Raw genomic sequence first — 27,916 nt, forward strand, 5'->3', positions numbered from 1 at the left:
CATGGCCCATCATTAGATAGTTTCACTCTCTGTACAGAAGGTCAGAGAGTATAAATATAAATTGCATTTTGCATTACTTCTAGATGAGTGAAGCTGTCAAAGCAATAATATAAGCTTTCAGTCCCACATTCTACCACTTCTTTCCCATTTTTTGGCCAGGAGGTCATGTGCAAATTGAACGTGACAGCCCAGACGACATGTCCAACAGACTTATATTGTTAGACATTTCTGCCATGGCACTCACCACAAATTAAACCCACGTCGGACTTGGAGCTCTTCAAGAGCTGCTAACAGTAGCTCAGGCTTCTTGCAAAAAAGTTTATGTCCACGTCAAGCCTGTACAGGAATAACAGCAACTGTTTTGGAGGATCTTGTCAAAAAAATGGAAAACACAAGGGGAAAAAAAAATCTGACAGGTAAACGTGAAAGAGCTGGGCACAGTAATGCAGACTTTAAGTTGTTTGAAAGGTGGGTAAATCTATGCAGTATATGTGTACTCTTCACTTCTGTCAAAACTCTCTCCTCCAATCTATCATTAATAGGTAATATTTGGTATTTAGTGGATATTTTTGCTGTCGGCATTCAAAAGAGGGGGAGCAAACTCCTAATTTTCCACCTCTTTTTATGCAAGCAAAGTTAACTTTGTTGATAAAACACTGTGTACAGCAGTTAAGACATTGTTGATGATTTGGAAATAACTGTATATTTATAGCATTGAAATCTGCATGGGCAGCTTCCACTAGCAGCTATTTGAATGTTGTAGTCTAAATTAATTTGTGAAAATAGATGCCACTGAATATTGTCTTTTATATTAACCCGGAGCACAGTTTTCTACAGAACACCAGAAGGATTAAAATTGAGGTTGCTGTCTTCAGCTGGAGTCAAATCAGGTGTCAAAGTAGCTTTAGAAAGTTCTTTGTGCTGTGTACAAAGATAATGCTGAATGACAGTGAAACAAGATCGCTCTGGGGACAGAAAACCAGATTTCCAGCCCTTCACCTTTAGGTGTCTCAAAATGCAGCACAGGCTCTGAACAACTGAAAATTCTTAGCATCTGGCAGTGTCATGCTAAAGAGCTGGTGGTCTTGGTCCAAATCTTGGCAGAAAGGAGTTCACGTTATAAATTACATTATCTGGCAAATCTTTGCAGCAGTCTGAGCAGAGGGGCCAAGAGCTCACTTGGCACAGAACCTCCTGCTTCCCTTCATGGCAGAAATGTTCTCCCTAGATAAGGGCTGAGTATGGATCAAGAAAAGTCCCTGCCATTCTTGCTTTACCAGCTTCCCTTGAATGAACAAAGAACTTCATTTTCAAGGACTACCAAGGCTTTCTCTCTCCATTTTTTATTTTTTTTTTTAAGAAGGACTAAACTTAGAGTGAAGAGTTTGAGCCCCATCTGGTACAAATCAGTAGGGGCTTTGCAGGCTTCAGTAGAGCTACACTGATTTACACCAGATGATGCTATTAGAGGACTGAACTATCCAACAATAATTATAAAAAAATGCCTTTGATTATGCATGTGCAACAACTATTTATGTTTACATTGCAGAGATTTGCATGTAGCACAGTGGGGAGTATTTTATCTCTTGAAAACATTGCACCAGCATAAATAATCCACTGACATTCAAATGAGCAAAGAAATACCCGTGTTTTACCACAAGATGGACCATAAAGGATGTTCTTCATGTGTCTTTTTCAAGCAGATCGGTCAATAATCCTCAACTGCGAAGTTTATTCTAAAGGAAGAAAGACGGAACAAAAAGAAAAAGGTAAAAAGTTATGTTCTGTTCCAGGTGGTTACGTTACAGATTGCTCTGAACTGTGGGTTTCAGTGCAACCAGGTGATCCTGCACTTGGGAAAGAGGATGGGGGAACCAGGTGAAAGAAGGACATCAAAAATGCCCCACAAGAGTCAGCACCATACCTCATTGGCAGCATTCAGAGGAGATTTTCAAAGAATGTCAACCAGTTCAAATCCAGAGTGAATTGGACACAAACCTATCAAAGGCAGAGATGGAGATAATCATGTGAAAACTGGGAGATTCTGCTGAAGCACCAGCCTGGAGCAGCACAACAGAAATTACCATTGGGGTAATTACACTGACATTTCAGCTTTCAAAACAGAAAATGCTTAAAATATGCAGTAATATGTTGTATCTTTGACTCACAAGAGGAAAGGGAGATGAAAGCACAGGTAATATTCCTTTGATGTTTGAACTACATACTCAGGTCTCCTGCCTTGACGTCTGGGGTTTTTTTATTTGCTAATTGTGCTTTGGTAATGCTTCGAAGGCATTAAATTTCTCAAATTAAGGCATGTTGCCCTACTCCAGATATAGCTTTCCTCTTGAGAGCAAAGGAGAAGAGCATTGCTGGCATTTTAAGTTCAAATGCCCAGCAGAGAATTGGAAGATGCACAGACATCATTTCTATGACCCTTTTTCACCTTTGCATCTTCCTGATGAGGAATGCCAGGAGATTCTCCCTTTATACCCAGCAGAAGAAGATTTTGTCCCACATGGGAGACTGCAGAGCACTGAACTCCCCTGGGTGGTTTGGCAAAGACTCCACTCCGTTGTCCTAAAAACACATTGCCTCAGTTTCCCTGTCAAAGGGATGTGATGATGTGATAATGATGATCTGCCTCTTGGGAGCACTGTGAACAGTAATTTCTGGTTTTATTAGCTCTTCCAAGATGAAATACGTCACATAAATGGTCAGAGTTATTAAACTGAGCTTAATTGGCAAGGGCTTGAGAAGAATTTCTATCACAAAAAGGTGTCTTTGAACACATGAAGGAGTTGGTGGACTTGATCCTGGCCCAAGGCTTCCCTTTTGTGTGGCAGAGCAGCACAAGCTGAGGGTGGCAGAAGGGAAACCATCCCACCCATCCCACTGGGTCCTTAAATGAGAGCCTAAGAGGAGAAGACAAGGTGTATGCTCAGGATCAGTGTGAGACAGAAATCCCAATTAATTTCCGAAGTAAACAGGATGAAAATGAGCTTCCCAAGAATCCTGGCAGCTCAAAACAAAGTTAGAGCTAAAAATACAGACCCAGGTTCTAGCAGAGGAAATGTGACAAGGGGAACACAGGCTTAGTTGGGAGCTTTGGAGCACCAGTCAGATGGGATAAATCTACTTTTGTATCTTTGTGGATTTGGTTTTCTCCAAAAGCAGAGCTCTATTTTGATCGCTGGTTTGAGGGAAAACTAAGCTACTGTCATTAAAACCCAAATTGCAATCCTAGAAAATTAGCCAAACCTCCAGGCACTCTGCTCACCAGAATTTCCTTACCAGAGGAATCTGTCACTTTGTCACTACAAAATGAGGCCAAATTTTCAAAGATGTCTCTGCAATGAGACTCATAGGTCTGGTACTGAGCCATCAGGAGATTTGCATGCACAGTTTGGGTTTCCAACATGACAATAAGAAGTTTAACTCCAAACACAACTGTGTTGCACAAGTGCATTAAAAAAAGAAAACAAAGTGAGAAAAAGCCTCTTTTCATTTTCTGGGACAAGCATGAGTAAACTAAAGTGACAACTGTGCTTTTGCTTTGCATTCAGGCTTCCTTTGATTTTTCGTGAGAGCTTGGACACCCAGAAGCTGCCTTCATAGGAGCTAATCAGGAAAATAAAAGAAGTTTTAAAAACTTCTCCTGTGTTGAAAGCAATGGATGCTGAGCACTGAAGGTTATGAATACTATTCTCCTGAATTTTTTTGTGTTGATTACAAAACTGCCTCTGGATCTTTAGGGGGGATATAATGATGTTCAAGATATTAGGGGGGGCACAGTGATGAATGGTGATGGTTTTAAACTAAAATAGGTTAGATTTAGATTAGCTACTAGAAAGAAATTCTCCACTGTGAGGGTGGTGAGGCCCTGGCACAGAGCAGCTGTGGCTGCCCCATCCCTGGAAGTGTCCAAGGCCAGGTTGGATGGGGCTTGGAGCACCCTGGGCTGGTGAAATGTGTCCCTGCCCGTGGCAAGGGGGGTGCAAAGAGATGATCTTCATGGTCCCTCCCACCCCAAACCACTCTGGGATCCCGTGGCTCCGTGATTCCATGAGCATGGATCTGTTCTGAGGGTCTGAGTGCAGTTCCCTCTGCCAGCAGGGACAGCAGGGGTGGAGCTGGGTCACTGCTCACTCCCTGCTCCAGTGGAGGAGGCTGAGGCCCTGCAGGGCACCAATATCATGTGTGGGTCTGAGCAGAGCTGGGCAGTTCTGATGTGGCTACAGACATCTCTGTAGCCTTAGTGGCACCAGCTCCTGCAGTCTGCCAGATTCATCAAGTGTGCTTCTAAATCTGGTGTTTATTTTTCACTCCATTTTGCCCTCCATCAGGATTTAACCAGCTGGGCACGCAGTGCTTCTCTTTCCAATTTTATCACTAACAGGTTTTGCCATGGCTCAGTTTCCTCTGCATTTTATGCATTTTTAAATTGGTAGCTGCTTTAATGATATTTGCAGCTACTATGTCCCTCCCCTGAGCCACATCCACTGCACTTACAGCATCCTATCAAATATCTGTGCCAGGCCTACAGTGTCACAGGGTTTCACCCTGTCCAAAAGAGGAGTTTGGGGTGCGCCATCACAGGGGCTGCTGTCACACACTTCAGGTCACTCGTTTGCTTCCCAAATTAGTGCAGTTCCAAAGCAGGGTGTGCAATCATGCAGTGACTGCTGTGCAAAGTGGCACAGCTGGACAGTCCAGTGTGGTCTGAGATCAGTTTTTGAAGCTGGGCTCTGCTTCCTACAAGTGCATTTTGTGTGCACACTTATCTGTGTGTTTAAAGGTATTTCATTATTTGCTTATGTATGAATTCATTGCATAAATGTTCATGTTACGTGATAAAATAAATTTAAAACATTTACAAATGTATCAATCCAGAATCTTTTTTATTCTTTTTTTTCCTCCTCGTCTTTACTGAATGACTAATAAATCAATGTTTAGGGAACCTGTTTATCATGCAGAGAAAACTTGTATTCAAACCTTCTATTTATTTTTCTGTTTCACTCTGTGGATATCTTCACCGTGGGTCAATTTGTTTTTCTTCTGGGAGGATTTCTGCCTCAAAGGTTTTGGCCAGAATGTCATACCTAGATTAGAGAAATCTTACAATTTAACAGAAATAGATGTCATTTTTTAAAGCTTCTTTACTTTTCAGCAGAAGAAATACATGTATATGTGGGATTCAAGCTAAAACTCTCAGAGTCTCCTTTGCCAGAAGAGTTTGTCAGGGCTGAGTGTTGGACAAGTCAACCACAACCTCTCCCCTCTCCCAGGAACAACATCTGTGAGGAGGCAATGCCTGGGGTGACAGGAGACACAGCCCTCCCCAGCCAGGGAGAGCTGACCCTTACACCAATTCACAGTCCCCACTTGCATCCCATGTCACCTCCTCTAATACAAAATTTTATACTGTCCTTATTACAAGGCTTGATTTTTGGCAGGATTTTCAAATTGTTTGTTTGTTTGTTTGTTTGTTGGGTTTGGTCTAGTCTGTTTTTTTCTAGAAGAGCTGCAATCCTTGGCATTATTTTCTGCAGCTCTAAGTAAAAAAACACACATCACTTTCTTAGCCCAAAGCATTCACTTTGCAGATGCCCCTTACCAGATTTGCTGTAATAAACAAATTTAATGAAATAATTTGTGTTGTTCTTGGGAAGGCTGAGGGTTAGTGAAACATTTAATGAATAAAATAATCCCTGATGTACAGGTGGGCACGATCAGGAACAGCCAATACTTTCTCTTACCCATACCCATTGCAGAAGCAACTCAAAAACACCAGCCCAAATTTCAGTTTGTGGGCAGAAGAAGTGCTGAGGAGATGGGGTTGAAGACTGAGCACTGCAAGGATCTGTTCCTTTGCAGACATTGTGCCAGCCAAGCTCTCACTCCCCTGCTCTGTCACCCATCCCGAGCTGCTGCTCTGGTGACAAAGCCTGGCACAGCACAGCCAGCCAGAACCACACGTGGCCATCCTGAACGTTGCCACCACGGTTCACATCCTCCAAGGTGCTGAGGTGTCCCCTCCCAGCCCTGCTGTGGCTCTGCAGCCCCTGGCTGAGTGACAGGGCTGTGCCCAGGGCCAGGCTCACCTGGCTCTGCAGGGGACACCAGGTGGTGCAAAGGCACTGTGCTGGAGCCGGTGCCATCTGCCCTTCTGGCCATGAGCACGGCGCCTCTTGGATGTGCCAGGGAGTCCTGGCTGCCAGAGCAATCCCTCGGTGCTGCTGACAGCTTGGAGGAGGGACAGGACTGTGTCCAGATGGCCCCAGATTTTGAGGAGCTACGCTGAGAGATGGAAGCTGAGCTCACCCCTCCCGTGTCAGTGGTGGGGGCTGAGAGTGCTTTCTTCTCCCATATTCCCCATTTCCTGCTCCTGTCATCTGCCATCCCTGACAGCAGCAGCACTGACAGTGCCACCCCATCACCAGGCAGGCTGGCAGCCATCCCCACCTCCCCCAACCTGCAGTGCCTTCCCCACCTCCCTCCTGAGGGCCAGCCTGGTCTGCTGGGTGCCCCTTCCTGTGTCTCCTTCCTCCCCACAGCCTCCTGTCTGCCTGCCCATCCCAAAACCCAAGTGACAAATCCCTTATCCCACCATGCTGTGCCTATCCCCCAGAGACACCCTTTACACTGCTTTTTTTCCACCCTTCATCAAGATCATACTTCTTACCCTCCCTTCCCAGATGCCCATCTTCTTTCACATATTTCATTCTTTCTTACTATATCTCAGTTTCTTTTTCACCAGCTTGGATCCTCTGTTTACCCACTTGTACAACTGCTTCTTTTTCTCCATTCCCCCAATCCTCCCTTCATGGCATTCCTGCATCAGAGTGGATTTTCCTTCTTTCCTATCACCTAAGAAATTATACTGAGGTGACAGCTTCTAAAAACATTGCCAAGGCCATAATGGATATTATGTCAAATGCAGCAGAAAATCTGTCTCTTAAGTTGTCCCTTAATTTGAAATGGACACTGGGAGTTTCTCTTCATCTGAAATTTAGCTTGGAAACAGTTTTGGATCCAAGGAGCAGTTGCAATGACGTACATGGATAACAAGGCACATGTGTAACAAGGCACATATTCCACTCAAAACAACCCCACAAAAGCAAACAAAATCCTCACCCAATTTACTCAGATTTGCTTTTATTTGGGATAGATTTGCTGGTAGGACCAAGGAGGTTGCATCCCTCTTTCTTCACTAGCAAACAAGCCATGGATTCCCAAGTGGAGAAATGCACTCCATCCCTTAATGGTGCAATTCAAGCCCATTTGTGAAGAAAACCTGCTCTTTCCTGCAAAAAGAAATTTTTGTCTCAGTAATCTCTTGCTCTGGAATGTACTCTTTGTTTCTTCACGACTTTTCTTTTGTCTGCCTCTTTCTTTTCACCTCCTTCCTCTTCTCACCAGTCACTTTGCCAGCAGTGACCACTGACAGCAGCATCTTGAAATGTATGGCAAAGTTCTGAGTAGGCCTGGTGGGTTCTTTCCTAATTTGTACTCCTGTTATTTTACCTGGTAGAACCATGCAGCAGCTGATGATCAGTGTGTGCCTTGATGCTCAAATTCCTTGAGCAGTGTTGGTTGGGCCACAGAACTTTGCCTGGTTTATTATTGGGAAGCTCATGAGAGCCCCTGTGATTGATACCCTGTGTCCATCACCGTTCTTGACCAGAAACATTGCTGCTGAGCTGGGTGGAAAGGAGAAATGACACTGAAGCCACAGCCCTTCTCTGAGGGCTGGTTTTGCAGCAAAATCTACTCTGAAAAAGACAGAAAGGGATCATGGAAAATTTCTATGTGCTATAGAGGAAAGAGCTACCCTCCTTTTGCCAGGTTTGATTTCCAAAGAGGCACATACCTCCATTTTTCTGGATACACACATGTATGCACACACCCACCCACCTGTGCCCATGAGGAAAAATGTTCAGATTTCAAAGATTTAAAAACCAGACACAGTGATTTATTCCCAGGCTTTAAAGGTCCAAAGCAGTACAAAAATCTGAGAATCGATCAAATGACTGCTGAAGAAAACTTAAAAATGCTGGAGATAAGGGGCACCAAAGGAAATGTTAACACTTTAATATTTAAACCAACTCTTCTTGTTGTATACAGTGCTCAATGCAAAGGAAAAATTTTAACAAGTGGAAACTGAGACTGCCAGGCAGAACAAAAATAAAATGTTGCTTGTGGCACATTGCTTGGTGTGTGTGTGTGAGCATCACACCAGGCCAGTGACCCTGAGAGAGGCTGGTTCTGCTCATTCACATTCCTCCAAGCAGCTGCTCTCAGCCTCTGGCTGGGGAAGACCTCGTGGTGCATGGGGCAAGCTCCAAGTGACTGGGGGAGGCAGCACCAACTGGCAGCTCTGCAGTCAGCAGCCAGCGTGGCAGGGGCTGGAAAAGTGAAATGGATTGAAAAATCCTGCTGTATGGGAAGAATTTCATTTAACTCTTTAGTTCTGCTTCCATTGCTAGGCCAGGATAAAGCTATGGGACAAGCTGAAATTACACCCACAGAGAGAATTCCTCCAAAGGTGTAAAAACACCCAGAGCACAGCCTGAGTTTTATAGATGAGACATTCAGCTGGCAAATCTACCTTTTATCACATTAAATTTAATGCAATCAATTTGCCACAGTTAATAACTTGTGTCCTAGGCTTTGTGGGGCCCTCAGAGGAAGATCAGTTTGTGGGTCAGGAGTGGCTGCTTCAAACCCCTCCTCACTGGGGGCTTTGGGAGGATGAAGCCATTTGTGTGTGCTTGGATGTCCATGCATGGAGCAAAGAGAAACCAGCTCTGCAAAGGCACCTCCAAAGGAGGATTCCTTCTGCTCCACCCTCCTGGTCAGAAATGGGCTTAGCAAGTGAACAGAACTGCTTTTATTGCTGCAGGCTGGTGGGCTTGACAGTCCCTGGTGAAACCAATGTGGACCAGGAATACCCAGGTGGGGTCAGCAAGAGACATCATTTTAACAGAATAGATGGGAAAGGGATTCATCTCTCCCTTTCCTTCAATTTCCACTTCTTTCTCTTTGATGCATCTATTAAAAGTGAAAGATGTCTGATGAGTGTAAGTAGGTGCTTGTCTGGCATAAACCATCACAGGATTTTTGAGAAACTTATGATAATCTCCAGGACCTGGCCATCAAGCTCTTTGTGAAGCATTCAAGGCAATACCTCACACAAATCTTCTCTCTAATTTAATCCAGACTAGCTGAGACTGGGCTACATTCAGAGCAGTGAAAATCTGGTTGAAAAGCCACCATCAAAGTCGAGCAACAAGGGGAGCAAATTACCAAATCAGCAAACCTAGGGCAGGTGTCCCCTGGAGAAAGGCTGGTGGGCTTCCCTTTAAAGGCTTATTTTGTGCAGGGGAAGGCTCTCACCTCCCAGAGTAGCAGTTCTGTCACAGATTAATAGTCTCTTTCCATAGCAACACCTGACCCTCTTCTCCCCTTGCCTTGATTATACATACATATATACATATATATACATACACACATATTCCCTGTCTGGGGAAAGAATGGACAGCTGACAACTTTCTGTGGCATCAGCACAATGTAATGAAAGGGAGGCTTAAAAAAAAAAAGAGAGAGAGAGAGCTGGAATGCAACTTCTAAAAAAAGAAATATGGGGAGTCACAGGATCTGCAAGCGTGTCAACAGCACAACAAGGTGTTATCTGGAGCTTCAGACAGGATCCTGAAGCTTCCTGAAGAGCCTCTACTGCATCAAGTATTGAATAAACGTGGGTGACAGCACTTTGGAAACTGGCCACTGCTGGGGCAGCTGCAAGGAGGTCCAGGAAAAGGCAGATGCCTACTTGGCCCCTCTCAGGCAATGCTGTAAAACTTGGTCTGCAAGTGCCTGGCTGAAATCCCAGCTGGGCTTGCATCATCTCTGGCCACAGCCTTTCAGATGAAAAGCACACACTTGGGGTTGGAGGCAGAGACTTCTTTCAAGGCTTCCTTCAGCCCAGGGTGTGCAGGATGGCTCGGACAGGGCTTGGCCTCCTGTCGCCTCTTGCAAGGAGGAAAATACAAATAAAAGCAAAATCCGTACACCTAGAACAACACAGGACATGGGAATGAAGTGAGTAGGAGCTGGAGAGGAAATTCTTTCCAGAAAAGGTTCCATTAGTAATTGTATTTACAGAAAAATTAATTTTGCATAAAGAAGGGTTCTGTTTGCAAAAGCTGAATTGGTGCATGAAACCAACATATTTCCAATGGGGAAAATGTCCCCAGGTCCAGGGATGTGCTGTAACACCTTTTAGAGGGCACACAAAGCTGCTAATAAAAATCTCATGGTGGTTTTCTCAATCCCTTGATAAAGCAGCTGGCACAGGGAGTGTCCACCAGCACTGAGCTATGGACCAGTGCAGGGGATGGGTGACACTGAGATGTTCTCAGGGTGACAAAGAACATGTCCCTCGTGCCTCTTGACCACATTTAGAGGGTATGGAAACATTTGGAGTGGGTGAATCCTACAGGAAAAGGTTGGGGTAAAAGCAGATCCCCTGACCACATTGACAGAGAAACAAAATGCCCTTGTAGAGCTACTGAATAAAAAATAAAACTTGCACAGGAAGAGGAGATCATGTTTAAGAAATCCAGTATGGAATGGATCCACATCCCAGGGAGAAGGGAACCTGCAGGTAAATTGGAGGCTGGCAGTGACCCAAAACTGCTAAAGAGCACAATGCAAAGCATCGAGTGCCTGCTACTGATACTCCAGTGATCTGATGTGAAGAAAAGATATTGCCCAGGGGAGAAAAAAAAAATCATTCCTAGAGGCCAATAGATTAGGCAGTGTTTGTTCCAGCTGTGAGGAGCAGGAGGCAGCCTATCAACAGACCAAAATATCTTTGCATCTCTCATTAGAGCTGATGAATTTTCCCTTTTTTTCCCCTCTGATGAAACAGATGTCCAATTCATCACATCTGAAACATTTTGTTTCATCCCCGAAGATCTGGGCTCCTCACCCTGGGGCACTCCCCTGCTGGGGCTGTCCCTGTGAGCTCGGGGGCCTTGGGGCTGTGGGTCAGGAGGGATTCCTGGGTTCAAGGCCCTGCAGCAAAGCCAACAGGGGTGTTCCAGGGGAGGCTGAAACAAAGGGGGGTTGAAATTCCCAATTTGTTAACCTTATGGACCCTCTGAGGCTGCTCACAGCCACAGGAGTTAAAAAGGATGGGGAGAGGTGAGGGGGGAAAAAAAAAAAAGACAGTGCATTCCTTGCTTGATGTTATTATCCCAGGGCCATGGTGGGCTGGGGACCACTGGGACAGAACAAAGAGTCACTGCAGACATCAGAGTGCTCAGATGGAGGGTCCCACCTGCTGAAGGAAGCACAGATCTTTGACTTTTTAATCCCAGGCTCAGTCAGAAGGTTATTAGACCCATGACCACTGGGCCTAAACCAACAGCAGGCCCCTGACTGATAATTTCTACAGATTATATTGATAAAATAGAGGATTTCTTTGAAGCCAATGCGTGTTTCTGCTCTTGCCATACACAAACCATCCTGGAAAACCATGTGTGATGCATTGCCTGTGCATTCCTCTGGCATTCATGTGCATCTCCAATGAAATAAAGTCCATTAAAGTCAAAGCCAAGCTATGTTCAGCTGTGCTGGAGAAATAAAAATACACTCATGTAATGTGCAAAAAATCCTTCTGAATTAGCTAAAACTAAAGAAGCTCACAGATAAAGGCACCTTCTATAAATATGATTGAAGGACTTAAAACCTAGAAAGAAATTGTTAGCAGCAAAATCTGATGGAGTAAAACTCTCACCAAAGCATCCACATTCTGTGTAAGCTCTCAGCCTTGCAGCTGAATTAAGGGTTATCTTCTACAATGATATCTAAACCTGATGTTCAAGACTGAAGGGAAAAATAAACTCACAGGCTCCTTCAAAATAACAGTTTGAAATATATTGTTCACCTTTAAAATCCTGATAATTATGACACTTTTAAGCCTGGGAACCCGGGAGAACAAATTATAGTCCTGATGTTGAGCTGCAATTCCAATTCAGCATCTCCTCACTGAGAGTCTCCTCACAGACCCACCTACTCAGTCTCTGCTGGCCAGATATTTTTTTTTTTTTTCTTTGTAGAAAGGTGGGAATCAGTAAATGTAGGCGTAAGTTATGATAATCACCTTAAAAGGCTGAGTTGTTTTTTATTTTCTCCAAGGTTTTCTCTTTTTCATATGATCTATTGTGCTGAGAACAGGAAAGGTTTGCCCACCTGCGTGTCTGTAAACTTTCCTGGGGACTGTGTCAAGCTGATCTTTACATATTCCCCCTTGGAGAAGACTCCTCTGCAGGGAACAGCAAGTTCAGATTTACAGTAGGGATTACAAGAACTAAATTAGAGTTCTCACGAGTGTAAAATAAGGATAAATCACAATAATCGTCCTCAGCTCAGCCAAGCGAACAAAGTTTCCATCAGGAGGCAACTTTAATTTGGTTTATCAGTTCCCACCACACCCATTGGGCAGAGTTATCCCAGTGCCCGAGGGGATGGAGGGATGGAGGGAGGGATGGAGGGAGGGATGGATGGAGGGAGGGATGGAGGGAGGGATGGAGGGAGGGATGGATGGAGGGAGGGATGGAGGGATGGAGGGAGGGATGGAGGGAGGGAGGGATGGAGGGATGGAGGGAGGGATGGATGGAGGGAGGGATGGAGGGATGGAGGGAGGGATGGAAGGAGGGATGGAGGGAGGGATGGATGGAGGGAGGGATGGAGGGATGGAGGGAGGGAGGGATGGAGGGATGGAGGGAGGGATGGAGGGAGGGAGGGATGGAGGGAGGGATGGATGGAGAGATGGAGGGATGGAGGGATGGATGGAGGGAGGGATGGAGGGAGGGATGGAGGGAGGGATGGAGGGATGGATGGAGGGAGGGATGGAGGGAGGGATGGAGGGATGGATGGAGGGAGGGATGGATGGAGGGAGGGATGGAGGGAGGGATGGAGGGAGGGATGGAGGGAGGGATGGAGGGAGGGATGGAGGGATGGATGGAGGGAGGGATGGAGGGAGGGATGGAGGGAGGGATGGATGGAGGGAGGGATGGAGGGAGGGATGGAGGGAGGGATGGATGGAGGGAGGGATGGAGGGAGGGATGGAGGGAGGGATGGAGGGAGGGATGGATGGAGGGAGGGAGGGATGGATGGAGGGAGGGATCGCTGCCCTCCGCCTCCTTCCCCGCCGGACCCGCGGGCTCAGAGGGGTCGGGGCGGTCCCGGGGCTGGGAGGGCGCGGATGTGCCGCGGGTGCGGGACCCCCAGCACGGCCTGAGAGTGCAATTAGCATTATCTTGATGAATTTCTAGGCAGCGAGTCCTTGCTGTGCCTTTCAGAAGTCGCAGGGCACTCTGTCCCCATCTGTTCCTTTATGATTATTACTTTTTTTTTTTTTTAATAGTAATCGTCGACCTGATATAGATGACTGAGGGAAAGGGGGGGGTGATGTGGCTCCTACAGCGTCAATCAAAACTCTTTCTCCAACCCTCCCCACACGAGCACTTTCTATCTCCCAGCTGTACTGGCAAGATGTTCTTAGCCAAATACATGATTCTATTAATGAGCACTTATATTTGCTAAGGAATGCAAATTCTTTCTCTCCGTGTATTATTAGCTGTATCAGAATGTTTGTCCTTTCAGTGCTCTTTGAAGTTGAAGGAGGAAAGGCTGCTGTGTGGCACTGAGAAGGGAAAAAATATGAGAGAGAGGAAAAAACACTTCTAACTCCTCGGGGTTTTTATTTGTTCTCTTGCCAAAACCGCCAAAGGTAGCAAAAGTTACAGAAATTATTTAAAATCTGTGCTCTTTTCCCTCCAAATTAGATAGAATTTTTCCCAACTGATCATTCCCTTTTCATAATAATGGGATCTAATGAACAGCCTGGTTTGAATTTGCTTTATAAAATAATCTCTCAGATGCTCCAGAGAATCTATTACGCGTGGGATGGAAATAAATCCAATTGCCTCCCCGAACAGGAGAACAGCTCTTTTCGGCGCTTTGGGCTATAAACGAGCACCCTCTGCACCCTCTCCCCCTGCTCTGCCAGTTTGGGGGCTGATGGAGCGACCCGACCTGCCCGGGCACCGCGGGGCTGAGCCCGGTGCCCGCTCCAGGCTCCAGCCGGGAATTCCCGCGGGATGCGCAGGGTTCAGAGCCCGGTGCCCGCTCCAGGCTCCAGCCGGGAATTCCTGCAGGGTGCGCAGGGCTCAGAACGGTGCCCGCTCCAACCGGGAATTCCCGCGGGATGTGCGGGGCTGAGCCCGGTGCCTGCTCCACGCTCCAGAGGGAATTCCTGCAGGGTGCGCAGGGTTCAGAGCAGTGCCCGCTCCAGCCGGGAATTCCCGCGGGATGCGCGGGGCTGAGCCCGGTACCCGCTCCAGGCTCCAGCCGGGAATTCCCGCGGGATGCGCGGGGCTGAGCCCGGTACCCGCTCCAGGCTCCAGCCGGGAATTCCCGCGGGATGCGCAGGGCTGAGCCCGGTACCCGCTCCAGGCTCCAGCCGGGAATTCCCGCGGGATGCGCAGTCTGCGCGGCCGAAGCGCCTCTGGCCGCGGGCTGGCAGCGGAGCGCGGCTGCCGGGGATCAGCAGAGCTCCTCACCCACCCGAGCTCCTCACCCACCCGGGGTCCTCACCCCCGAGTGGGGGCTCTCCGCAGTGAAGTTTTTATTCCAGATAAGCCGGGGGGAGTCGTGGGGGGGGGATGAAAGGGGGTCCCCGCGTCAGCTCAACTTTTGTCATGTATCACTTTTCCTCTTGAAAGGTGTTATAACAGCAATTCAATTACAATAAATAGTGTACATCATCCTCGCAGCTGGAAAATTCTGTAACTAACTGTGACCAAACGTTGTAAAGGAATATAGCTTAACCAGTATTACTTTTTTTTTCTTTTTTTTTTCTTTTTTTTTTTTTTTTTTTGTTGCTGACCACGGGTTAATTAATTTCAAGGAGCTTAGTATATCTAAACAGAAACACACTGTGATGCTGGCAAGAAATCATAAAATATAAAACGTGGAATTAGGAAGATCATGCGAAATCTCCACAGCAGCTTTTGGTGCCTGGGAATAATTCTGGCGCTGCCCCCCCCCGCTCCGTTCCCCAAACCCAGCGGAGGCACCGAGCCCTCTGCGAGCAGCTCGGGGCACAGGCTGGCACCCCTCAGTGGGGCACAATGGGACACCCGCCCGTGGCCGGGGCTGTGTGTGCCACCCGCTGGCACCTTCAGCGCGTCCGTGAGGAACACATTGTGTACATCACAGGCCGTACCTATAGATTCTGGTTAAACACCCGCTGCCAGCCCGGCATTAACCCCGTGCAGCAGGCAGTGAGCGTTTCACCTCAGGGCTGCGAGGTGCTCACAGGAATTCGGGTGTGAGAGAAGCCCCAAATCCCTCCCCGTGTGAAAAACCCCGGGGAAAATCCCGGTGAGCCGAGCGCAGCTCCCCTTTCCACTCTCGGCACCACCCGCTGCCATCTCCCGCCTCAACTGGGGAGATTTCAGGAGGATTTCATTGACTCGGGGGTGTAGGAAAAGGTGTTGAGTGCCGTGGGAGGTGTTCGCAGCCCGACACGTGGAATTGGGGTGGTTTCCACCTCCAGCGGGCTGACCCCGAGCGGGGGACAAGGGATACCCCCGGAGAGGAGCCTGGATGGGGCCCGGGAAATCACATCCAGCACCCAGATCCAGCTGGGAATGCTCGCACCGGGCTGTCCTGCGTGGCCGTGGGGCAGCGGGAGGGGAGGCTGGGCGGTGGAGGCGGGGCGGGGATGAAGATGGGATGGGGCAGCCCGGTTTGGGGAATTCAGACTAACACACATCCCGCTCCCCCCCGGAATTACAGAGACAGGATGAGGGGCAGGTGGATTTCCCTGAGGAAAGGAGACAGGATCGGGCCCGTCCGCCAGCTCCTGCCCCGATTTAGGGACGCTTTCACCAAATCATCAGGAGAGTTCCCACTAATTTCCACGTTTCTTAGCGAGCTGTTGGCCACGCTTCAAAACAAAAAGAAAAGCAGGGAAAAAAAAGAAAAAAAAAAAGAAAAAATAGCCCCCTAAAATTCACTCTCGGTTTGTGAAAACTTTATTGGGGGAAAAATAAAAGTCCATCCACGGATCGTCCTGTTTTCCTTTACAAAGGGAGAAAAAACAAATCGCCACTTCCAAATTGCAATCGGCAGCCCAGAACAAAGGTCCGAACCCCCGCGTTTTGCAGTTGTCAGGACAATCTTGTCCATCTCTAGGGTGAAAGGAATACAAATTCCCCCCCTCCTCTCCCTCAGCCCGCAGGAGGGGGCATCACCACTTCAATCCTGCGCCCACCGCCCTCCCCGCAAGCCGGCTCGTTAATATTTCAGTTTCTCTCCTCTCCCCAAGTAAAAGTTTGAGAGTTAAACTCCTGCCCCACGTCCTTGCCCAGAATGGCAACGATTTCCTCCTGCCAAGTTCGTTTGCTGCTTTTCCTCCCCTCCCTCCCCTCTGACCAGGTACGAACTCCCCGCAGCGGGACGGGACCTTGCCAGAGATTAAAAAATATCCAGGCGATGCGAGCACAAACGTGCTGGTTTACAGGGCAGCTCCATGGCAGAGTTAGGACTTTCGTAATTTTTTTCGGCTTTTTTTTTTCCTCCTAGAATACAGTTTGTTCAGCTGAAAGCGGGGAATTCGGCAGAAGCTGGAATTTATGTTGTACATGTGGAAAAATTCTCGGATTTTTTTTTGCCCAAGTTGGGAAATGGTTCTTTAAAATCGGCTCCTTTCTGTTTCTCCACACTCCCCGTAGAATGCTTTTAATCTTGCGTCTTTCTAATTCTGTTTCTCCGATTTTCTGTCTTTATTTCCCCATTTCTAAAGTTGCACCCGAAAGTCTGGATTGCAAACACGTCACCATCCAGGTACAGGCACAGGGGCACAAAAACCCGAATCCTCTTAATTCTGATTTTTCTTTTCGGGGAGAAAAAACAAAAGCTCCCCCCAAAAGATATTTCTAATAATCCTTTGAAACAACCTATTTCTGTATGTTCGAATGATTTTATTTTTAATTCTTTAGCCTTGTTTATTATCTTCAAAAAATTTCTTCCACTACCGCTTAGGTTTATTTTTGTGACATAACTCTGAAATATTCCCAGCAGAGCAAAATACACCCCAAACGCATCCCTCAAAAGTTTTTTTGTTTTATTTTTCTTCACACCCTCAAGTTCGTTGTTAATTTTTCCCCTTGAAGTTCTCGTCCTTCATTTAGAAAAAGTGGGGTCCACGAAAAATGAGGGGGTTATTTGTTAATTAACTGGCTGCTTCAGATGGCAAGGGGAAAAAAAAAAAAAGGAGAAAAAAAAGAGAATGTTTTGTTCATTATTGAGATGTCATTTGCCAGAGTTACCACTGTCACATTTGGGGAGGAGCAGGGGGAACGGGAACTTTGGCGGTTTCAAATACAGACTTTCTTATCATAACTTTAACCATGTAAACAGCATCATTTTAAGCATTTTGCAGAGGTTATTTTCTGCTTCCCAGCATGGCAAGGGTGGTTATGTTTTATTTCTGAAGAGATTGTGAAACTTCAGTTACTCAGTGGAGTCCGAATCCTTTTTCATCCTTTCCAAGGAGAAAAATATTCATCTTTCTTGTTAATATTTCTTTTTCTTCATAAAGAAAAAAAATCATATATATATATATATATATATATATATATATATATATATATATATGTTAATGCTCAATTACCAAAAGCACATTTTCGCTGCTTCCCTGTCCTCTCTTTACCTGAAGAAGCACACACGGCACCACAGAAATTGATTTTAAAATATCAACCCCACAAAAATCCATGCAGGATGTGCAGTATCGGGCACTTTTTTACTAATTCTTAGGACTTGTCTTGCAGAGCACCCAGGAGTAAAACGCAGAGGGGGAAACTTTGGGGCGGTTCGAGGTGCCAAGCACTCGCCTCGGAGCTAATTAGGAAAGAGCATCCCGGCAAGGTCCGGTTTCCAAACCCAGCTCGTTTCCTTTGCAAAGTTCCCCGCGTCATTTCTTTTAGAAACCACAATAATTAGACCTGAGCTAACTACTCTTCCTCCTGGTCAACAAATCAATAGCAATTAATTTGAAATAGCTGAGATGATAAAACACTTCCTATTGCACCTGACCTTGCCAAAAGAGCTATAAATAGAATATACTGAATATATGTTTTAAGTCAATTCCCATTGCTTCCATCCTTCTTTTGCTGTTCTTCGGCTCTTAGGACGCTTCTAAAATTTCTATTTCCTTCCGTTTTTGTGACTTATTTTTTCAGACTTTAAACATGTTTTATTAGAACGATTTAATGCTTTTAACAAAACAATAACGGTAGGAGATGTTTGTAGCAAAAATCGTGTAGTTCCATTAAGTTCGAGTAAAAGATATATCTCGTGGAAGAATATGGGGTGAATGATACAGTATCAGACACAAATATACATGTAGCCAGTATTTTATCACTTGTGCACACTGTTTCAGAGGACCTGGATTGATCTAAAATTGAAATTGTAGAGAAGAAGAAGGTGATGGGGTGGGAGGACTGCAAAGGGAAGAGATCAGAAACGTTTAGGTGTGGAATATTAATTATGAAACACACAACTCTCTTCACTTTTCTTTGCTCACTAAGAAAGCCTCGTCTTCCCCCGCTCCCCCTCTTGCTCCTTCTCCCTCTCTTTTATTGGAAAGAGGATCCTAAATTCCTTTTGACTGATAGGAAGTTACAAGACAAGATGCTATTTTCCCTTTCTTTTCTGACAACTCTGTCATCCCCGGGATCATAGTCATGTCAGAGTGTCTGTCTGGGAGAAGAAGAAGAAGAAGGAAAAAAAAAAAATCCGTGGAGCCTGTGGCCATCTTTGCATCAAAATTTTCCAGACCTCTATTTTTGATTGTGATCCCGCTGATCTGAGTTTGAAATGCGAACACAGCAAAGCCCCTAAGCCTTCAATCGTGTGAAATTTTCAAAAGATCTCTAGAAGCAATCTCAGGCTGTCTGACCCCTGACAGGCGGAGATCTCTTTATACCTCTCTCTGCCAGCACTTCATTTGTTGGAATATCTTTCAGATTTGCACCTCCAGATGACAACCTGAGTGTTTATTATGTGTATGAATCTGAAATCTTCACTGCAGTACAAAGGAGACGTCTTAAACATCATGTTTAATTTCAGATCATAATTACCTGCTCCTCTTTTGCTTCTAATTATCTATTCCTCCTTCCTCTCTGTGGCATGTTGATATTTTGTTGATTCTCCCTTTTAATCAGCCTTTCTTGCTTACTTTTTTTTTTTTTTCTGTTTTTCGTATTACTTTAGTCCACGGGGGAATTAAACATGTCACAGTGGACACACATCATGCCTATGTGGAGACATAAAATTCTGGCCATGAGTGCTTGCTCCCTATGGCTCCCTGTATATATGGATGTGCTCTGGAGAAATAATAACTATTCCTGCCATTATAATCCAGGTTGTTAGTATGCTTCATCTCCCATTAATCTTTATACATCAGTTTAAATTGGCAGCAGTGTTTATGTTTTGTCCCGTGACGTAGCAGCAATGTCATTTGATAGCAACCAAAGCAGCCGGAGCCCTTTAGCGTCCCTCCTTTCAGGAAAGCAGAAAAGGGGGGGCGGAGGAGGAATGGGGAAAATACAAATAATATATTAAACAAAACACCCCCAAACATCTCTAACTTCCCCCCTTTTCTTTAAGGGGACGTTTATAGTCCTTCCTATCCTCCTGTTCACCTGTTTAAAGAAACCCTGTGTTGTCCAGAGGCTCTTTGGAGAGGGAGATGGAGCTGGTGATGCCGATCCCGGTTATTTTTATCGCATTTTACATTGCTGGCGTTAATATCTCAGGTGGAACGGCCGTCCATTGAAAGCATGGTAGGTGCCATCCCAAGTGCCCAGCTCCTTGTCACAGGCTTGGTAAGGCAGAACCCCGCCTTGCTGTGCAGCTAAAAAAGGGGGGAATAAATGATTCCTGTGGCATGGCAAAAGCCCGCAGAGGTGGGAGGCTGCTGCGGGATCCCCGGCGTCCACCTCCTCCCCGGCGACCTCCCATCTCTTCCAAGGTGCTTAGGAGTTGAAGATATTTTTTTTTTTCCCTATGGGGATTTCACATCATTTGTCCCTACCCCGATGCTGTAGACCTGTGGTGTTGCTCTGCTGAACTTATGAAAATATCTCCTCCTTGGTTTAGTTTGCCCCGAAAACGCTTTGCCTATGTGTTCAGCTGTTTCTGTGTTTATCCATTTTTCCCATAAAACTTGTATTAAAACAAAATGTTACTTTTCTTTCTCTCAGGAGCTGTGTATAGAGACCCTCCCTTTTTGAAATAGACCGCAGGGACTGTCATTAGATCAGATGGCAAGCCTTTATAGAAAGTGTTTTGCATAATTACATACCAAAGCCAGAATAGTCACCCTCACATTTTATGGGTCACAAACCATCAACAATTGGCACATTATTGTCCAAGAAACCCAGTCCATTCACTGATAGAGAAAACTAGACTGCCTAATCTAGAACTGAAGAAGATTGAAATTTCTTCTAACAAGAACCCAGAGAAGATTATTTTCAAACTGACAACGTGTTTACATATAGTTATAAAGTTCAGAGGACCGGTGGGGAGAGAGAAAGGGTATAAACCACTAAACATGATTAAGAATCGCACAGTGGCCTAATATAGATGGTTCATCAAAAAGGAACAGACTGAAAGCTCCCCCCCAACCCCGCCCGCCCCCCCCGCCAGCCCCTCTCCTTTTCAGATCTGTTCCCTTTTCTACCGTTGTGATTCAGTAATTAAGATATTCTTATTTGGACAGACAGCTCCTCTGGTAACTGAATAATATTAGTTCCCTTTGATGTCAAACTTTTGACAGTTATCACACTAGCATTGGGCAATTTAGCACAAATGCCCTCTTTTTTTTTTTTTTTTTTTTTTAAGGGGAAAAAAAAAATGTCTTTGAAGAAAAGTAATAAGTGTGATCGCTATCAGCAAATGATGTAAATCTCAGTGGACAGGCATCCCTGGGTATAAATTACATTTTGTTGTATATAATGAAGCGAGTTTTGTTTTTACCTCATTCCCTTATCAATGTCCAAAATTAAGGCAATAATCCCACTTCCTTCACACCGATTCACCACAGTCCCTCTCCCCCTTGATTATTTTCTTTTTCTTTCACAGGAAAATTGGACGGTTTTCCAAGCCCTCCCTCCCTCCCTGCCTGCCTGCCTACACCCCCCTGCCCCGCTTCCCACCCACCCGGAGCAGCGCGGAGCCACCGGCGCTGCCGTGCGGGGGAGCGGCCGCAGCTGCGGGCGGAGCGGGGCTGCGGCCCCGGCCCCGGCCCCGGCTTCACCTGAGCCCCTCCAGCCTCGCCCTGAAGCCCCTCCTTTGCCACGGCCAAAAAAAAAAAACAACAAAAAACCCCAGCAACTCAAACCCCACAGCCCTTCGCTTATGGTGGATGACATTGGCAGGGTGTAGTAGTAATAATAATAATAATAATAATAATAATAATAATAATAATAATAATAATAATAATAATAATAATAATTGCATCCCCGAGCTGGATTTTGCGAGGGGTGTGGAGCCCGGCTGGCTGAGAATAGAACCGGTTCCTGCGAGGAGTGGTGAAGTGGGGGGGTGGATTGCAAACATTGCAAGATCCAGTTCGGGACTTTGGGAGAAGGGGATCTCCTAGGGGCTGTTCGCCTCTCCCCAGCATCCCCCGTCCCCGAGCAGGAGCTGCTCACTGCAGCTTTAGGGATGAGGCCCCCACTTGCCCCCGCGCCGGGCAAGAAAGCTCCCCGGTACTGGGTGGAGATGGGGTGCAGAGATGGATTTATTCTGCTTTTTCCATCATAACTTTGGTGGAGGGGGGCGGGGATGGGGGGGGATGAATCCAGCTCTCGCCAGGTTTGCCTTATCGCGAGATCTGGGCCAATTAAAATAATATTAAATGGAATTTTTACAAAATATAATAAACCCACTCTTCAGTTCTTAGTGGAGGTGCACGGAGGGAGGGGAGAAGAGGGTGCAGCTCCCTGGCTGCAGCGTCCTCGCTAATCCCGCGGTCAGCCGGGACAGCTGGGTGGAAGTGGCGTGTCCCCGTGTGCCGCCAAGCCCCATCCCCATCCTCCCCATCCTCCCCATCCTCTCCATCCTCCCCGTCCCTCCGCAGGCACGGGCAGCGCCCCGAGCCGCCCCGCGGGGGCCGAGCAGCGCCCCCCGGTCCCTCCCCAGCGCTCAGCCCCGGCCCGGGGGTGCCGCCCGTGGGCTCCTCCCGGCGCGGCACAGGCGGCCCCGGCCAGCCCTCCCTTCCCTCCCCGCCTAATTAGCAGCCGTGGGGAGCGCCCTGATTAATTTAAATGCTTTTTGTAACACTGTAAGGGTGAGAGCCGTGTCTGCGGCCGCAGACGGGTTATATTATTTTCGGGCTCGGGTTTCGGTGGCCCGGGAAGGGGGGAAGCGCGGCGGGATCGCTGAGGATGCGTTTGTGCTTCCCGGGCGATAACGTCGCCCCCAGCATCGTCGCTCGCCCCCAGGGAAGCGGCCAGGCTTTTCTGGACGCTTCGCTCCAAAAGGGTATCCTCGTGTTGTGTAACATTTTCCGAGGATTTTCATTACACGTTCAGCCAAAGGTAACACAATCAGAGAGGGGAAAGTTTCTTTCCGTGGCCTTTTTCCCGATGCCGGCACCCCGGGGCTGGTCGGGCCGGGGACTCGCACGCCCGAGGCGAGGCCAGCTCGGGGCCGCTGGCCCGAAGGCCGTGACAGAAACTGGGCCCAGCTCGCCCCACAAACTCCTACCGTAAAAATAAATCTTCTCCTGCCGCTGCCTCCGCATCCTCCGTGCAAATAAACCTCGGGGAAACCTCCCTGCAGCTGCTGGGAAGTCCACGCAGGGTGTGGGGCGAGGGAAGCGCCTCTCCGCAGGGCCGCGGGGCAGGGGACACTGGGCTGGGCTGTGGGACAGGCAGGGGACACTGAGCCCCGCACGGGCCGGGCTCGGCACCCACGGACCCGCCCTGGCAAGCGCGGAGCCGTTCCCGGACCCCGCGCTCCCCGCAGCCACCAGCGGCTGCTGCTTCACGGTGGGGGCACGGGGACTCACTGGGGCAATCTGCACTTGCAACAGGTATAGAAGGCATTTTCCTTCCTGCCGAGCTCTTCTCTAAACAGAGAGGCTATTTTTCCTTTCTGAGAGAGAGGGGTCCCTGCGGAGGATCTGCTGTTTTTCTTAGGGAAATTTAAAAAAAATTAAAAAGGAAGGAAAATGTATCTGCGTCTCCATGTTTTTCAAGGATAAAGACTTGAGAAGTGCAATGTAAGAGACAGCTTCGGCTTCGGAGAGAGTGCAGTCAGACAAGGAACTTCAAATAAAGTCCTTGAGCGGTGAAAGAGAAAGTGCGGAAACTTTCCCAAAGGTCACCTTTAAAGCAGCAGAGAAACTTCTCTCTCAAGTTCTCTGCTCTGACATTTCTCGGGGGGGGCGAGGGCGCCGAGACATTTGCCTAAAATCGATAACACTTTATAGAAAGAAGCCCGGGTAACACCTCAGACACCCCCCAGCCCCAATTCCCAGCCCGTGGCCCGCGTTTGTGGCCGCTGGTCCCGCGCTCCGCACGCAGCCGCGCTCCGGCGTCCGCGGAGCTCCGCGCTCGGGCGCGCACCTCTGCCCCTCGCCACCTCGGGGGGAAATAAACCCCAGGACTAGGAAAAAAAAATAAAAAAAATCAAGGACAGTTAGCAGTGCTGAGAAAGGAAGAGCAGCGCTTTGATTTATATTGTGTTCGGGAAAGAAAAAAAGGGGGGAAATAAGGCAATTAAAAAATCCATTCCGGCCCTGAATCCCGAGCAGAGTTCTCGTCGTTTGTTTGTCTGTTTACAGCTTATTTTAAAACCATTTTACGAACTAAAAAAAGAAGAAGTTCATAAACCCCCGGGCGATATTTGTGTTTCCCAAGAGCAGAGGCGAAGCCTCCGCACCCCGTCCTGGGGCTGCAGCCCCGAGCGAGGTTTGGGAAGGGCTCAAGGAGACCCTGCGGGAGCGAACCCTCCGCACATAAACCCAGTCACTGATTCATTCCTGATCATTCCTTCGAAAGGAGCGACAATTCCTTCCTTTTCCAATACTTTTCGGGTTACACGCGAGGCCGGGAAGGGACGGGAGGAACGGGCGATATCCCCATCACGCTTGCACTTGTTTCGCCCACGAAAATTATCTTTTTTCCCCAGAAAAGAATCGACTTTTTCCTCTCCTGTTATTCCTCCCGGTTTTCTTTTTTTCATTTATTTTCCTTTTTTATTTTTTTCCACCCTGTGCCTACAAGCTTGCAGGTAGTAAACGAATCAGGTAAAGGGGAGGAAAAGGCCCATATTTATTTTGAAAACCTTCCTGGTGGAGGTTGTGGGTTCGCTACAAGGATCAGTTTGGCCTTAAATACCAGTAACGCGGCGAGACTTGTGCTCGAAAGGCCTCTAAAAACGACAAGGAAAAAAAAAAAAAAAAGAAAAAAAAAGAAGAAAAAAAAGGGAGAAAATAGCTGATGCCTCCCTTTCCCAGCTGGATGTTGGGGATCGTTTAAATACCCCTTTTTCCCTTCGAGGGTCCATAATAAAAGCGGTGACAATGACACTGGTTTCCGCACAAGGAGGAATGTTTCGCTGCTTTAACATTGTTATTTTTGGCGGCGGGTGAGGCTCGGGGAAGGCGGCAGCACCCAACGCCGCTGCGCTCCCGCAGCTCCTACTGCGACACTGTATTAACTCCTAGTTAAGCCAGCAAATAATATTGTTCATTCATCTTTTTCAAAGTTGATTTATAGCAATCGACAGGTTAAAGCGTCATCTGACTTCATTACTTTTAAAAGCTGTCTATTTCAGAACTGTCACTTTTCATCACTTAAACCGAATAAACGGTTGAAGAAATGAATTGGGAGAGACTTGGAGATCGTGTTTATAATTCTTTGTCTCTACGTTAACATTCCTAATGACCTGACCTGCACGGGGAACCTGCGTGCCTAACGCCGAGATTAAAAACAATAACAAAAAGAAAATCAACATCAACCCACCAGCCTCCAAAAGTTACAGGGAAGGCGAAAAGTGGGGACAGAGGAAGAGCAGGACCGAGATGCTGCACTGGCACGGAGGAAGCATCATGTATGATCACACATGTGCCCACGCACGGAGATGTGGAAGTTAGCACTGGGTTAGCCGTAAATAATTCTCTTGTGCTCGTTTCTTCCTCACACTCCTGTTGCGGCTGTTTAATATATGGGGGGGAATGTGAGGGAGGAATAATAATAGTAATCATCATTATATTCTAGAAACCATTAAAGGAAAGGTATCTCGGATCCTTTTAGCTCACGGAGTAATTTTCATACACTATTAAGACATTTCTTTAAAAGCGATCATCTCTGAGAAGGTTGCAGGTATTGTAGGGAAAGGATAGACCCATAAAGGAAAATTTTTTTCCCACGTTTTTTAGAGACCTTAAAAGAGTAAACAAAAAAATCTAAATCAGAGAAATGCACTCCTCAATGACAGCACGCGTCAGAGCTCTCAGGAGTTTCCCTGGCCGCATAAGAACTGGCGGCTCCGTGTTTGCTCCCCATGCTGGGAATTCACCTTTGTGGGAGTTCTTCTCCCTGCGCGGCCAGGTTCCCGCAGCGTGTTTGGCTCTATAAAACTATTGCCAATAACCTGCGTTTATTAATAAATCCGCGCCAGAGATGCTTCCAGGGGGCAGAGCTGTGGGAGAGGGGGAATTATTTTAAACAAAGCAGACAGGTTGCTCCCTACCTTTGCTCTCTCTTAACGCCGGGCGCCTGAGCGCTAAAATAACACTGACCACCCTAAAAACGGAGCAGAGGTGCCGGCAGAGCCTGACCCCGCTCCGCGGCCGCGCAGGAGGCGGGATGCCCGCAGGGGCGTGCGGAGAGCGCGGGTGCGGAAGGTGCGTGCTCCAGAGGGGAATCAGGGGGGGTCAGACCGCGGCCAGCCGCCATTGGAGGGTTGTATTTTAATAAAAAACCACGTATGATGGGTTAGGAGGGTGTTTTTTGTGGTGGGGTGACCCCGCTGCGCGCCCGCTGCGCGCCCGCGTCCCCCCGCGCCGCCTCCCGCCGCGCTCCCCAGCGCCACCTCGCTGCGCTGGGCGCTACTGCAGCCGCGCAGGGAACGCGCACCTGCGGGGGCGCGGAGCGAGGGGACAGAACCAGGGGACAGCGCCTGGGGACAGAGCCAGGGGACAGAGCCAGGGGACAGAGACAGGGGACAGCAATAGGGGACAGACCCAGGGGACAGCGCCTGGGGACAGCAGCCAGGGGACAGCACCCAGGGCACAGCAATAGGGGACAGCGCCTGGGGACAGCAATAGGGGACAGACCCAGGGGACAGCGCCTGGGGACAGAGCCAGGGGACAGCAATAGGGGACAGCAATAGGGCACAGCGCCTGGGGACAGCGCCTGGGGACAGCAATAGGGGACAGACCCAGGGGACAGCAATAGGGGACAGAGCCAGGGGACAGCGCCTGGGGACAGCAATAGGGGACAGCGCCTGGGGACAGGGCCTGGGGACAGAGCCAGGGGACAGAGCCAGGGGACAGCACCCAGGGCACAGCAATAGGGGACAGAGCCAGGAGACAGCGCCTGGGGACAGAGCCAGGGGACAGCGCCTGGGGACAGCAACAGGAGACAGCACCCAGGGGACAGCACCAGGGTACAGCAATAGGGGACGGAGCCAGGGGACAGCACAAGGGGACAGAGCCAGGGGACAGCACCCAGGTCTCAGCACCCAGGGGACAGCACCAGGGGACAGAGCCAGGGGACAGCACCTGGAGACAGCACCCAGGGGACAGCACCAGGGCACAGCACCAGGGGACAGCACCAGGGCACAGCACCAGGGGACAGCACCCAGGGGACAGAGCCAGGGGACAGCACCAGGGCACAGCCCCCGCGGAGCTCCCGCAGCCAGGTGTCGAAAAGAACAGAAAGGGTTTTCTCGCTTTCTCTGCAATTTTTTTTCCCCTGCACGGTGATGCCTGACCTGGCAGGGGAGATGGAGCTCGGGAGTGTCCCGGAGCACAAGCTGCCGCGATAGGATTGGACATTCGGGTAAAATGAGCAGAATTGAAGGAGTTCTCTCTGCCCGCTATGGCCCGGGTGCTCAGGCAGCAATTTCTGCACCAAAAAACCAAAAACTCCCCAAAACCCCCACATCAACTACTATCAACTACTTTCTTTAAATCAAAATGATACTCAGAAGGCAGAGTCATTTCCTTATGGAGCACGTACCACTGCTATTTCTCAAGACAATTTAACATTTTTTAATCTGTTTGTTTTCCCCAGGAAAAAAAAATAAATTAAATGGTAAAATCCCCCAAACACCAGCATTAGCGCTGATATAGCTCGAAATTCCCACGTCGCTTAAGGGAATAATCATAATAATAATGGAATAGGAAGCAGTGAATAATGCAATGTAAAGATGATGAAAACGTAAAGTCTCGAAATAGTTTCAGCACTTGGAGGACTCATTTGGGAAATTATTAAAAAGAAAAAGAAAAGGGAAAAAAAAAAAAAAAAAGAGGAAGGCCCCTGCAGGCTCACAATAGGGACAGTGTCACACGCGCATTTCAAAGCACCCCGCGGATCTCTCCGCGGCCCGGCTCGCAGGCAGGTGCTGCGCGGGGAGGCGGATTTGGGGGGATCCCTTTTCGGTCCTTCTGAGCAGGGATCAGCGGCAGAGGCAGGGAGGAAAGGAAAGTCCCCATCTCCCGAGCTTTTGGTGGTTTTGGGTGGCAACGGAGAGCAGACATCCCCCGGGTCCTCTTCGCCCTCCCGTTCGCGGAGAACTCTGCCCACCAGCA

At 47.9% G+C, this 27,916-nt stretch overlaps 1 long non-coding RNA gene across 1 annotated transcript in view; it reads right to left on the reverse strand.

Annotated features, from left to right (window-relative positions):
• Positions 1-1,617: 1,617 nt before the first annotated feature.
• The window catches only part of LOC143695171 (uncharacterized), a 31,962-nt gene continuing 5,663 nt past the window's right edge, over positions 1,618-27,916 (reverse strand). Inside the window, exons 2-4 of the long non-coding RNA XR_013184151.1 lie at positions 4,996-5,102; positions 1,925-1,998; positions 1,618-1,736 (exon numbers count right to left, since the gene is read on the reverse strand). This is a non-coding gene — a long non-coding RNA (uncharacterized LOC143695171). The remainder of the gene's footprint in view (positions 1,737-1,924; positions 1,999-4,995; positions 5,103-27,916) is intronic.

Source organism: Agelaius phoeniceus, chromosome 13 (assembly GCF_051311805.1).
Source record: "Agelaius phoeniceus isolate bAgePho1 chromosome 13, bAgePho1.hap1, whole genome shotgun sequence".
Taxonomy (NCBI): Eukaryota; Metazoa; Chordata; class Aves; order Passeriformes; family Icteridae; genus Agelaius; species Agelaius phoeniceus.